General features: G+C 39.4%; 1 protein-coding gene across 1 annotated transcript in view; it reads right to left on the bottom strand.

The window, feature by feature from the left end:
- CACHD1 (cache domain containing 1) overlaps nucleotides 1–15262 on the bottom strand; it is a 200334-nt gene that overhangs the window by 80606 nt on the left and 104466 nt on the right. The gene's annotated exons all lie outside the window — the stretch shown is intronic.

Genomic DNA, 15262 nt, shown 5'->3' with positions numbered 1-15262 from the left:
AACCTTAGCCAGAGGGCAATCTGATCCCTGTTCTGTTAGTTCAAGAACATGTGGGTTCTAAAAGTATATTAGTGAATGATGAACAGATTGTTACCTCATTCCGAAATCTGATACAAGTAATATGCATGCAGTGAATGCTAGTGGCTTTAAGTTAATTTACTCCTATCAAGCCCCCACATTCAGAGACCTGTTATCCACTCCTTCCTGCTAGATGGCATTCTTCAAGTGGTAACAGTCTCACAATAATCTCAGTGGTTTTGAGTTCTCTCATGTGTGCTGAACCTCAGCCATGGGGAGCATGTCCTCCCCCCCCAGCTGAATTAAAATGAAATGCCTAGAAATAACCCTCCCTCTGCTTCTGCCAGTCAGGTAAGGAAGCAGGTGTCAACAGGGGGCTTAGAAATAAAGGAGAACAGTGTGTCCCAAGCTGGTGAGCCAGCTAGGAGATGTAATTACAAGAGCCAAAAAAAACCCTGATTATCACTCCACCCTCCACTCACCCACACTCACTAATGTCTGCTTCTCTTCTGGACTCCAGATTCCTACTGGACTCCAAACACATCAGTAAAACCTGCTTAGTTGTCCTCGTTACACTGACCACCTCCAAGCCCCAGGGAAATGGCTGCTTTGCCTAAGATGGGAATGCGTTTTATGCATGTGTGCCTCTTTCTAAATACTATTTCTAAAAGAAACATACTATTCACCTCCATTTGGGGCCTGAGAGAACTGTAGTTCATGCTAAAAGTACTTTATAACAATACATCAGTTACACTCTGAGGGGTTACCTAACAGATTTTTCATTGAGAAGTATATTACCTGCCAGTCACATTTATGTAATTCCAGGTTTACGGAAAAGGTCATGCACTGGTAAAATCATACTGTCATATAAAATGAGCAATTCAACTTATCTTTATATGTGTGCTTTAAAAAAAGGAATTATAATAAGAGAACGATCCTATCTAAATCTCCTATAGACCCTCACTCTAAAAACAGGAGCTATTGGATTATGACTGCTTTCTATACTTATTTTCATAAGATAAAACCAGTGCCCGAAATTCAGTTTCAAAGAACTCTATCTTTCCTATGCCCATAAGTTTGGGGGGGGGAAAAAAAACTTCCTTCTGGATTTACTTTCATGAACAACTGATCGAAACTGCATCCCGAGGGAGAAAACAGAACTGTGACTCCCACTTTGATCTCTTCCCCATGGAGAAATTCACTCCCTGCCTGGCTTGCAAGATGTTCATTTGATTGACGTTTGCTCTGATGTGCAAACTGCTTTGAACTTCAGACATTTAATTCCCATCAGGCTGCAGTCATTTTTATTCTCCTTCAACAGGATTTACAAGCAGGAGATCAGCAAATGTAGAAGATAAAATAAATTTGCAGAAGCTTTGAATCTTACATCAAAACAGTGTTCAAGTGAGTTCCAATTGGATTTCATTCAGCTGCGATTCACAGTGTAAATCAACTTTTCAGTGGAGTCCCAGTTTAGAAAGAAAAAGACATAAAGGAGAGAGACACATACACCAGTTGGGGTTTACTTCCTGAATCTCTTTTTTGGTCTTTGTTTAAATTTTCTATGGAAGGTGATTTGCCAGGCAAATCACTCAGAACCCTGGGTTTTCCTCAACATTTCCAAAGAAGCCTGCCCAATTTATCACTTAGCACACAAAAACCACACCCACAGTGTGGATTCCCAGAGTGGTGGTGAAATGTGGTATTGTTCATGGACACATTTTTAAGGCAATAATTCTAAAAGCAAATCCCTGAGGATCTCTCAGAAGAGCCAGGCTTAAACTGCTAGTGGAGTCCGTTAACAAAGACACTACGATGACAGCTAATGGGATGGGGAATATTTTTTTATTTGTTTGCTTGTTTTTAATCACTGCTAAAATGCCAAGGCAGGTGCAAAAGGTTAGAAAAAAAAAATCCCACTATTCTGAAAGCAGAATTCCATATTAGATCAGAAGTTAGTGTGAAACAAATGCAGGGAGACTCAGATGAAGTTTACAACACAGTCTGGCCCTTGCTGTGAGGGCTGTTGAACTATCAAGTTCCATTTTAGGGAGAGCACACATCTTTCTGGGAAGCTTGATTCAAAAGGCAAAATCCCTTGACTGGTAGCTGCAGGAAAGAGCCTTTCAAAAGAGGTCTGGACATGGAGAAATGCTCAAGTCTAGCAGAGCTCGTGGTCCTAGGGAACAGCTTAACAGTGTCTGGTCTACCATGATAGGAAGAGATCACTTCACCTCCATCCAACCAGGTTCGGGCTCCCTCTTTCTGGGAAGTGTCTGCTTTCCAAATATTTGAGCAACACCAGTTGAAAAGAATCAAACAAGAAGTCTCTTATCTTCCACTTAACCGCCCATGAGAATAAAGTTAAACAAAGAGAGAGCTAAGATAAAAATCAAACATCTGCACTGGCAAATATTTAAACTCTATGAATGGCAGAGGAAAGGGGTAAGAGTAGAATCACTTCAAAAAAGGAACTATCACATTTATAAAAGTAAATGATACTTGCTCCCTCCCCGCCGCTGCACAGAGTTTAGTTATTCAAATACCTAAATTAATGGGCAAACTGAAAAGCTGTCAAGTAACGTGTAATCACGGTCCGAGAAATGGTTTTTCCTCCCATCTCTGCAGAGATTGGAGAGATAAGTCACATTCTTTTTGTTCTTATCAGTATTAAGGATTAAACCTTCAGGCTTCGGTAACTCAGACACAGGGCCAGTGTCAAACACCCTTGGAAGGCAAGGCTTTCAGAGCAGTAAAGTTTCTCTATTAAAGTCTCCTACAAACAAGCTCTTTTTTACCATTTTCCCACAAAGATCACTGAGAGGAGAACCTGTTGTGATCTCATGTCTCATGTGTCGATTCAAAGTGGCGGTGTGATTCATTTACTCCGCTTTCTCACACAAGCTTGGAAAACTGCACAGGTGACCTCTAGGGGGATTGGAAGTGATTCCACAACCACCTGAAACATTTATTCTTGTCCTTCTCATCACCAGGTTGTGGCAGGGGTGCATGAAGAAGAAAGAAAGGTACATGGAAAAAGAAAAGAATACAAGCAGGTGGACAGGAGCCTCGCAGGACCCACGGGCTCCCTCTGTATTGCCCCGCAGCCCATGTCCATCCTGCCACTTGACCTCTACTAAGGGCTTAACATGCTTCACAGTTATTTATCTATACACTTTTCTCCCTTGCTAAGAAGACACAAAGAGAGAGGTCCTTTCCTGTATCCCCAGGGCCTGTGGGCCAGAGTCAGCTGTGAAGAGTAAGACGTTAGTCAATAAATGTCTGCTGAATGAAGAAATGCCAGAAACCTAAGAGATGGAGACTTCCTGGAACTAGAGATTGGAAACTCGTGAGCTTTCTTCCTCTGTCGATAGCCGACAACTCTGAGTGGTAGGACCCAGACATCAAAGAGAAGCATTAAGAACCTGAGTTAGCAGATGACCTTGCAGATGAACTGGTTCAATCTCTCAGGCACATATGCATTGGAGAGGGAAGAAGCCTGTCCAAATCTCCCTGTTCTGTAAAAGAAACATGAAATGTAAGATGTGGAATACTTATGGCTATGTCTTCAAAAAGAATTACTGACATGGTATTAAAAAGTTAATAAAGCTGTGCGTGTGCATCATCATATGAGGCAAGTGGAGTCCCCAAAAAGAGATTATAGGCAGATGGGTTTTAAATCTTGGCATTCTTCTTTGAAAACACTTTAATATTTTTGCACAATAAACATATATAAAGGAAGCTCAAGGAAAGCTTCTGGTTCTCTGCTCCTACAGGGTCTATTTCTTAAAGCTGGTATAGTCTACTAGCTCATTTCTCTTGGAGGCTAGATTTAAAAAGAAAAAAAAAAAAAAAGGAAAGGAGGAAGAAAAGAAAATCATAGGATCAGCTCTCCCTAAAATCCACAAAAGATAGACTGATGAAATTCAATATTCTAAGCAGAGTGCCAGGTCTCCCTGAGTACAGGTTACATGAGGAAAAGACAGATCCAAATGCAGGTGTGCTTTCTGCTGTAAGGGTGTTCATCCATAGTACTTTAGATATAGGTATCTATCTACCTACCTACGCACACATACACGCACACATGCGCGTGCACACATGCACACACAGAATTACAGGACAGATTACTGCAGGAACATGGTTTTAGGCCTGAGAAACAAACTAACCCAACTATGTGAGGTTTATAATCTGCTAACTTAGAAACTTTAGGTCATGCAACAACCTCAAGTGAAATTTTAAGAAGGAAGATAAGGCATTCCAATTTTACCACAGGTCAAAATACTTTGTCATTAAAAAAAAAAAAAAAAAAAAAAAAAAGATTTGAAATCAGGTAACTCAGATTACAAATCTGGCTTCTGGAGCCTGGACACAACCTCTCTGAGCCCACTTCCTCTTGGGTAAAATGGAGAGGGATGGAGAGGGGAGGAGGAGACGGTACCTAGCTCACCACAGTTGTTGACAGGATCATTTGAATAATCTAAGTAAAATAACATTTACAGAAGCCTAAGAAAGTATTTTACTGAAGTATAGACATATGTAACTTTTACAGAAGTCAAATAATGTAACTCAGTTGGCCTTCTGAAATGTAAAGCATTCTATAAAATCTTTGTTGAATTTTGAGCTCTACTGAAGTCTTTCCGGCGCTAATATCCATAAAGACTGTATCTGTAACATTTCACCTGCCTGCAGGTAATAATTTTTAAAAGGCCAGGAGATGAAAGTTTGAGATAAGGGAAAATAACTTGAAAGGCTAAGATTTGCCATATAGCACTTTCAGGGCAAAAACACAAAACACACCTTCTTGGGGAAAGAACAGGACCTGCAATAAAATTAAACTCCGTTGTCAAAGACCAGGCTTGTCACATTATTTGCCCTTGTGACATGGAAAGAACAAAAGAGCAAGGGTCATAAGTGCAAAAGCACCTGGCTAAGTCACAATGTTTCATTTTTCATTAAAAACAACACATGAGAACATAATTCTTATTATAAAAAAAGTGTACACAGGGTTAAACACTTTATATAATTCTTTCATGTGCACTGCCTTAAAATAGAAGTTGCCCACATGTGGTTAAGCTATTATGTCTAGAAACATCATTTTAAACAAAACTAAACTATGTATTAGCACAACATTAAAACTGTACATTTCAACTTGGCCTTCTCTCCTGAACTGCCATGCATATAATATAGTTGGGGGGGGGGGTGGAGGGTGGAATTTGAGGGAGGAAAATAAAATGATGCTATAGGCTAATCTCAACTTGTCAAACACCTCCCCAGAAGGATCTGCATGAACTTGAAGTCAAAATCAGCAATGTTCATACTGAATTCTTCTTCCTCTTAAAAACCTTTTTTTGCTGGGGTGCCTAGCTGGCCTAGTTGGTAGAGCATGTTACTCTTGATCTCAGGGTTCTGAGTTTAAGTCCCACACTGGGCATAGAGCCTGCTTTGGGGGGGAAAAAAAAATCTTCCTTTGCTTTTCACATTTTAATTAACAGATTTGTATCCTCTGAGATGCTTGATTTAAAATTTTAAAAATTTAAAATATTTCTCCCCACCCAAATCTCCAATTAAATCTAGTTGGCAGATTTTATATACTCCGTGTCTAGGAGCTACATACATTCTACGTAACCCACCAACAACCGAGACAGCCTTTACTCCCCTGCAATCCTTCCTTGCAGTGCCATTCCCTTTCTCCTGGATTATTACGATGCTCCAATTTGACAAGCAACTTGCCTCTCCACCTCAACTTATTCCTCCTTTGCCAACTAATTAATTTGCCCAAATCCCAGACTGACCACAGCCTCTCTTTAAAACCTACTGTTTATGCAGGAAAAAACTGTCTAGCTGTCCAAGAATTTTGAGCCACACACAGTACATCTCTTCTCTAACATTCCAGCTCTACCTTCCACTTCTGCATGCTCAATGCTTTATGATGCTTCCTCTTTGCCATCTGAAGCATTCTTCCATAGATCTACCTGCAGGAATTCCACTCTCCGGACCCGAACTACCATTTCTCTACCAAGACTGAGTGCTCAGAAGCCTCCATTCATAATCACCTTTTCTTCTAAAGGAGACTTTGGATTTTTCATGGCACTTGATAGAGTCTGCTTAGCTTAACTCTAGCGTCCTATAATCTCCTGAAAGTAGAGACTGTTTTATTCATCTTTTATCTATCAGACAGTATCTAGTACAATGTCTTGCACATGAACTGCCTTGAATAGGATCCAGACAAGTTGAAAATGATATACATAGGTATTTGGAAATTTCATGCTTTCAAATTTACCCTGCATATAATCAATTATTCATATTATAATTATTCATATACATTAATACTATATTAATGATTAAATCTAATAACTGAGATAACTAAGTCAACATCAACTTATATTTCCTATCAGAGCTTCTGACAATGAAATAACACTAAAAAGACAATTATAAATGGGCATAAAGGTACTTGAATTTCTGTCAAGAGGTAAAGTAGCTCAATAGTTCTGTTACCATCATCACTACCAATCCTCAAAAATGAAAGACAAAATCAGATTTGCTATCATGCACTAATTCCTTCGGTAGATATTTAATGGGGACCTCTTCAAGCAAGACGTTGAATCCAATCAGGTCCCTAAATTCAAACGTAACTAAGAAGAAAGATGAGAGAACACACATAGTACAAATAGGACTTAGAACCTGGTATCAACATTCTTAGTTACTTAGAATCAACCTCAGCCATGTTTGGCTCCTCCCTCTTCTAACACCCAAAATAGTGGGTTGCCCATAGTTCATGCCCTACTTGCTCCTTCTTTACTTAAATGGAATCAGACTAGGTCTTCTAGCTGTTATGTGGTTGACAGGGAAAAATCCCCTTAAAGGGGATCTTCATTTCAATCCCTTTCTCAAAAATCTTTAATTCTCTCATTCAACCAAACATTATTTATTGAATGTCTACTGTGTATCAGACAGTAAAGATAAAGAAGCACAGGAAGACTTGTCCTTGGCTTCACTTACAGTGCCTAAAGTCTCTTGAATAAAGTACAATTCCTCAGTTCAGCATTTGAGGGTCTCTGGTTTCTGAAATTAACCAACTTCTCAGATGCCCCTTCCATCATTTGTTCCAAAACAATGTACTCTTCAATGCTCGTGGCCATTTCTACCTACAGGATTTTCTTCATATGGACCTTTCTCTCCTGGAAAGCTCTTCCTATTCTTGTAGGTCCAAATCCTTTTTTTAACTTCAGTACTCAGCTGAAATGCTTCTTCCATAAACCATTCCCCAATTTTTATTTTTTATTTTTTTTTAAATGAATGAGAGGTACCTGGGTGGCTCAGTCAGTTCAGGGTCTCACTTTGGCTCAGGACATGATGCCAGGGTCCTGGGATTGAGCACCACGTCCAGCTCTCTGCTCAGCAGGGAGTCTACTTCTCCCTCTCCCACACCCGCCTGCTTGTGCTTTCTCTCCTTCTCTCAAATAAATAAATAAATAAAATCTTAAAAATAAGTAAATAATTTAATGAATGAATAACCTCTGTAGGCCTTGCTACATAATACCATCTTTTTCCCCACTAGGTAGCTCTCAAAAAGATGAGGGTAAATTCTCTCATAAAATCTAGAATTTACAAATTTGGGCAGTAGGAAAAGTTGCCTATAACGGCAAATGGCACCAGTTAAAAACAAACTTTCTAAGGAGGCTGAGGGAAATGGACCTTGAAGGCTACATCTCTAGAGTACAGTTCAAACTGCTCTTTTCATAGCTGAGCAAACTGTGGACCAAGAAGATCGGGTGAACTTCCTAGGATCACATGGCCAAATAGCAAAGCAAAGGTCCATTTGGCTCTAGGACTATTCTGCAATGATATAACCTGCATCACAACTGTCCTTAAACCCAAAGGAAAACAGTCTTCACTGCTTATTTCTTTTCCATGAGGGTCAAGAATGAAACGATTTTAAAAATTAAAAATTTCAAAAGAGGCTTGCCTCCTTTTCAAAATGAAAGAAGGCTCATGTCTGAGTTCAGCTTTTAAACAAACAAACAAACAAACAAACAAACAAAGGCAAACACAAACTTTGACCTGAAGCTAGCAAGTCCCTAAAGAATCCAGTTTAGGAATTTGAACATTATGGGTCAGCATGTTAACCATCAAAATTAAAATTAAAAACAACTCTCTAAGTAACTTATTTCTGGCTCCTGTGGTGTCAAGAATACTAGAAACTTAATATGTGAACACAGAAATTTGCACATGTAAATCATACCACAAGATATACAACCCAACCTACATGGAAAAAGACTTACTCAGCTGCCTGCACTCCTTTCCAGGCAGCTATTAACATGAACATTAACTTTTTAAGAGAAGCGGTCTAGTAGAACACAGCATAAAGTTTGAAGAGTGATAATCTGGCATCCTCCAATCTAAATGTGAGTGTTAATAAAAATATAACTTCAGTAGTAGGTTTTGCCGCTGTTTTCTATCCTTTCTCTAAGAGTGTGTGATGGTGAATTTTATGTGTCAATTTGGCTGGCCAAGGTATACCCAGATATTTGGTCAGCCATTATTCTGGAGGTTTCTGTGAAGGGATTTTTGGGATGAGATCAACATTTAAGTCAGTGGACTCGTGGGTCCAATTAGTTGAAGGCCCTAATAGAATAAAGACTGACCTCCCCACACAAGAAAGAATTGTCAGCAGACAAACTACAACTCTTCCTGGGCTTCCAGACTGCTGGGCTACCCTACAGATTTTGGATTTGTTCTGCATCATCACATGAGCCAATTCTTTAAAATAAATCTCCTTCTCCTTCACTTTCACAGAGCTCCCCCTCCTATTGGTTCTGTTTCTCTGGAGAACCCTGACTAACACAGGGTTCTAACAGTGGTTATTCATGAAAAATGCCATCCGGAGCCTTACATCAGAACCTATGCTGGTTGCTTTGTCTATAGCACAATACCAACAAATAGGTTTTGTGCTAAGGCCTAACTCTTAAATCATATTGTTCTACTGGGTGGCAGCCAAATGCATTACATTTGGGTTCTCAGGAAATGAGAGGAGTCCTCCCCACCTTCCCCAGCGACTACATCAATCTCAGTAGATGCTCCATCTCAAAGAGCTCCTTGAAAAATAGCAGGAATCTAATCTGACAAAGTTTCACAGAGTTTCTTCTGTGAAGTCAGTGAAGCTTTTTAAGTCTGCCCTGATGGGTAGAAGAGAATTCTCTATAGAGCTGAAGTCTAGCCTCAGGTGGCTGGCTTCTGAGGGGGTTGAAAACAATTGCTTACTTACTCCAGCTCCACCAGAGTGTCACTTTGCTCATCCTAAACCTGGTCTAGATGCCTTCAATTCCCACCACAATGAACCAATTCACAAGCATAAACTGAGTAAGGACAACAGCTCTGAACCCTATCTTGGAGCCACAGATGAAAATAAAAATCTAAGTGTATCTTCCCAGCATTTTCTTTTTTTTTTTTTAACATTTATTTATTCATTTATTTATGATAGACAGAGAGAGAGAGAGAGAGGCAGAGACACAGGAGGAGGGAGAAGCAGGCTCTATGCAGGGAGCCTGACGTGGGACTCGATCCCAGGACTCCAGGATCGCGCCCTGGGCCAAAGGCAGGCGCCAAACCGCTGAGCCACCCAGGGATCCCCCAGCATTTTCTTCCTAGTTTATTGTCACATTGTTCCCTCCTTAAAAAAAGGAAAAAAAAAAAAAAAAAGAAAAGAAAAGAAAAGAAAAAAAAAGACATAAAAATAAAAAAATAAGAATGCCACCAGGAGGCAGGAATACCTGCAGAAGAGACTGAAGAAGGGAGGAGAGAAGTGGATTAAAAGACGTGGAAGATAAATTATTGATTGGTTTGTATAAAAGCCAAGGGTTAGTGAGCCCTGCTGAGTAAGCAATAGGTTCAGAGGTGCTCAACAGAACCCTATCTCTGTAGCAAGCCAGGTATTGGACAGATGTTCTTAATGTTATACATGGAGGAGCTGTATTCTTTAAACTTGACAGAGTAAGTATGGACATTTTGTTAAGTCAAACTTATTAGTATTATACAGTCCTCTTAGACCAGGAGTTTCAAACTCACACATTGGTGTGGGCCAAGCAGGTGATCAAAGTCAGGGGAACAGGTTGGTTGGGTGTAATCCACAGGGACTAGTGGTTAAGTCACTGTGTGCAAGGGAGAATGTGGGTCCTGCCCTCAAAGGGGATCAATGCTTCATGCAAGCTGATTGCTGCCCAGTTAGAATATGGACCTACTATTGCCAGATCTTCTGATTTTAAAGACAGAAACTTGGATTTTTAAAATGTGTAATCTCCCAAAATTTAAATGTTGGCAAGAGATTTAAAAACTTATAAATTTAAAAACCTTTAAAACATCTTGTGGGGCCAAGATAAACACATCTGTAGCTCAGATATAGTTCCTGAGCATAATTCTCTGTGTCTTTGTACTCATCGTGGAAGAGTTCAGTCTCTCATGCGCCCTCATCGGCGACCCAACATGAAACAAGGGGAGCTGTTAATTATATGAGTAAATGAACTGGTTCTCAAAATTAATGTTATTTTAAGTGATAGCCCTGAAAATGAGTTTGTCTTAGATTAAGCTGTAATCGAATTTTTTTTCCATCTTAGAGGAGGTTAATTCTTCAGATCATTCCTTCAGCAAACATTGACAAAGTACCTAATCTCCATGCAGGGCCTTGTACAAAATAATGAACTTGTAGGACTCTCGAGTAGGAAAGAGTTGAATGGTCTGAGAAGTATCAAAATCATTTGAAAAATCAATTTTCTGCTGCTCTGCAGGTTCTATCGTTGTCATCATAGTATAAATCTTCAGAATCTATAATGGGACTATTTATTTATTTATTTATTTATTTATTTATTTATTAATTAATGGGACATTTTAAAGCCCTTCTCTCTTCAGAACTGGGCATTTTATTGAAATATGCATTATCAACCTTTGTGAGAAAAAAATAAATGAATTATAAATCAGTAAAAATGAAATTCTAGGCTTGAAACAGCAACTGAGTATTAGCCATTGGTAAAATTAGTTGTAAAAATATTGTCCTAGGACTAACTCATCTTTGATGCCGTTAGAGAAGCAGCAAGGTCTATAGGCCATAGACAGGCACTTAAAATGTTAGTAACAAACAGCTTGAGCGCGAGTAGGCCAGTGCTAGGTGTAAAACATGTTTACCGAGCTCAGATGTTTAAGAATGGATAAGATCCAGATCTAAGAGTGGAGGTACCCTATCTCAAGTTAATTGCTTGTATTTCATATAATGGCAGTATTAATACGGATTTCCATGTGGCTAGATACATGCCATGGGCATCAAGAGTCTGCCTTAGAAAACTGTAAAATCTCACAATTCGGAAGGATTTTAGCAATGATCTTGAGCCCATTTTTCATTAACTTTAATCATTACCTTCTATTACCTTTAAGATTTTAATCACATTCACTTAATATTTTCATTTAGGTTAACTCAATTTTTAAGCACATATATTTTAAAAAGAAATTTTGTTATTGCCCTAAGAGAAAAAAAAAGTATATCTCCTGACATAGAGGATAACATCCACAGGTATCAAATAAAGAAGCTACAATCTAAAAACAGCTCCCTACAGTGACCCTGTAAGGTATGTACTATCCTTATTTCTCAGCTCACTGATGAGGACATTGAGGCTCAGAATGAAGTGACTCTCCAGGGTCAACTTATGAGTGAAAGAGGTAAAATTCAGAACCAAATCTGCCTACCAATAACAAAATTGTTCTTAGTTATGTCCTCAAATTGCTTCCCAAGCCTGGGAGTTCTTCCTTTCTGCACTTAACTCCAACATGAACTCAGAGATTCAAAAGGTAGACGTTTTTGGAGGGATTGGAATATACACTAAAAATGTGTTCAGTAAGATACCAAAACAGAAAGCGTTGAGAAAAGCATTGTATAAAGGACTGTAACAAAGGCAGCGAAGGATTCTCATCCTGGCTCACCCCCAAAACTATTAGCTCTTTCCATTTTTGAATTTTCATAAAAAAGGTGAGATAGAGTCTCATAATTCTATAAAGTGTTTGTGTTCAGCCAATTGCTACAAAAACATCAGCTACAAAATTCCTAAACAGGTGTCCCTGGTCAGTGAGCTCATCACGAGCCAGGAAGACTCTAAGAGAAGGGTAGTTACACCTTGCCGCTCCCTGTTGCCAACAGTTTTTATCAGTTATCTCTTTAATATGCCACCAGAGGAAACTTGTTTTTTACTCATCTGTAAATCTTCTGATTACCCAGCTTCATCGTCAGAACTGCCCTGGTTTTATGAGCTTCACTCTAAATGGAGGTTGGTTCTGTCAACAATGCCTAGTGAGGAGATAAGATTGCATTGCATCTCTACAGTGTCTCTATGCAACATTCAGTACCAACCACCTACTAACCTGCTTACTCAGCATGTATCCTACTAGGAGGACAACTGAAGTCTCTTGGATAATAAACTGAATTCTCATTTCTAAATGAGAAATTCTGGGAGGGAAGACACTACACTTTATGTTATACTATATTCACCAAAAGGTAGACCATTCAATTTTGCCAAATACCTGCATGGCCTGCATCTCTGACCTCAATCCTTATCTCAGTATATTCAAAATGGAAATCGAGGTCTTACCCCAAAAAACACTTTGATGTGAGTCCTCTCAAACTTTTAGAGTGTGTGTGCACACGTGCGTGTGTAGGTATGTATGGCCATTTTCACAAGTCAGCAAATACTCTTCTTTTATAGTCTGGCTGTATCTTATCATCTCATGTTTATGGATGTGATACAATCTCCTTGACTAATTCCCTATTATTAGAAATTTAAGGTAATGACAACATTTTCTATTCTAAATGGCACTGCCATGACTTTCTTTACAAGCTTCTCTTTATAAACGTGTCTTATTATTTTATTGTGATATTCCCCCAAATGATCAGATCAAATAACATATATGCTTCTAAAGTTCACAGAATCTTTTGTGATGCCAACCACCTGGTACATTTCTCTGCTTTGAAGAACTATAGTACCTCTGTGTCATATTTTGCACTATTATGTTCAGTATTTGCCTTCCATCCTCAAAGTTTGAATTTGTTGAGAGTAGATGTCCCCTTAACTCATTTTTTTTTTTTTTTTAAGATTTATTTATTCATGAGACACACACAGAGAGAGAGGCAGAGACACAGGCAGGGAGAGAAGCAGGCTCCATGCAGGGAGCCCAATGCGGGACTCGATCCCGGGTCTCCAGGATCACACCCTGGGCGGAAGGTGGCGCGAAACTGCTGAGCCGCTGGGGCTGCCCTACTCAATTCAGATTTTGACAAGAAGTAATTAAATACAATCTAGATGCTGGGGTAAAAATGGATGAGGTGTAATCCCTGCCCAGAACAGCAGGGGAGGCAGAGTCACCACCAACAACCCCTGATACATTAAGTTCTACACCGAAATAGAGAAGTTTTAAACTTCTTGTGGGAACAGAGATGAGGGAGCACTGAATCCCTCCGGGGATAAAGGGAAAGAAGGGGGAGGGTGGGTATTAGGAAGCTATGGAAGAGAGGCAAATTGTTGAGTTATTTCTTGAAACATTAATAGAAATTCACAAGGTGGATCAGTAATGGGATGAAGACATACAGGATAGATTTTCAAGTACAGGCAATTCAAGATTGTTGTTTCAACTAGAGCAACAGTTCCACTTATGAATTTATGGAAACCTATCTTCTACGGCAGGGGTTTTCACCCTCTGCGCTACTGACATTGTGAACCAGTAACCATTGGGGGGGGGGGGGGTCTGTCCTGTGCACCCCAGGATGTGGCATGGCATCCCTAACCTCTCCTCACTAGATGCCAGTAACAACTCTTCCTACCTCCCAATTAGGACAGTTGAAAGTATTTCCAGACATTGCCAAATGTCCAAGGGAACGGGGATAAGGTGGAAATCACCCCCTGTTGAGAACCACTGTTTTAAGCATACTTCTAGCTCTAAGGATTTCTCCTAATGTGGGATCCCTGGGTGGCGCAGCGGTTTGGCGCCTGCCTTTGGCCCAGGGCGTGATCCTGGAGACCCGGGATCGAATCCCACGTCGGGCTCCTGGTGCATGGAGCCTGCTTCTCCCTCTGCCTGTGTCTCTGCCTCTCTCTCTCTGTGTGACTATCATAAATAAATAAATAAAATCTTTAAAAAAAAAAAAAAAGGATTTCTCCTAATGTATCTATCTACACACACACACACACACACACACACAAGCTCTTCTCCTTGTTCTGAAAACAGTTTTTTCTTTGGTTCAAAACCCAACTAGGCCTTCATTCTCTTTTTAGGTAAGAGAGAAATTGTCAAAAATGTTAAGTTACTGATGCCCCAACTACAAAAAAAAAAAAAGACATCTTCTTTGATTACATCTAGTAAAAAATGAGATGGTCACTATGATAGGGAGGTGTGTGTATATGTATATACACACACTTGTATGTTTGTATACATACACTCTTATATGTATATACATATACACACATATACATTAGGGTTAATATTTTTTCAGAAAATTACAAAGTATTTTTCACATGTGATCTCACTAAATGCTCACAACACCCTGTGAACTATTTATTATTGTTCCCACTCTAGAGATGAAGACAGAGTGGCTAAATCATCAAATATTCAAGACCACGTGAGTATCAGGGAGGATGCCTATCCAGATAGGCTCATTCTACACTGTATCCATTTTTCGCATTTAGTTAGTTAACAACTAGGAGGAGCTTCTTTAGGCTGCTGATAGAGTAAACCAGGAAGAAAGGCTCATCGTAGTGTCACACAGAGAATAAAAGACCTTAAGGATGCCCTGCTATTTACACAGCCCACCAAGAAACTATAGTAAGTTAAAAAAAAAAAAAAATGCTTCTGGGAGCAAAACATTTAACCACTAAACACTATGTTGCATCCATCCTGTGCAAGGCTTTAAGAGCACTTACCGTGCAAAAAGAGGAGTAATACATACTAATTATGAGAACATTGACACTCAGTTTTTAAAAGTACGTTAACAGCTTTTAGTTACTCAAAATAGTCCTAGAAAATTGGTATAGTAAAGTGTATTATCCACCGATAGAAAAATGCACAAAAATAAGGTCACTGAGCCTGTTTCAAGACTAAGTAAAAATTAAGTTCTTAAAAAAAAAAAATAAGTTCTTTGTACCTTGAGGGAAGTATTCTTTCCACTACCAACAATTTCCAGCATCACATGACCCTACACCCTCCAGATATACATATC

This window comes from Canis aureus, chromosome 3 (assembly GCF_053574225.1).
Source record: "Canis aureus isolate CA01 chromosome 3, VMU_Caureus_v.1.0, whole genome shotgun sequence".
Lineage (NCBI taxonomy): Eukaryota > Metazoa > Chordata > Mammalia > Carnivora > Canidae > Canis > Canis aureus.
The sequence above is the reverse complement of the archived record's forward strand: the minus strand, read 5'-3'. Positions and strand labels throughout refer to the sequence as shown.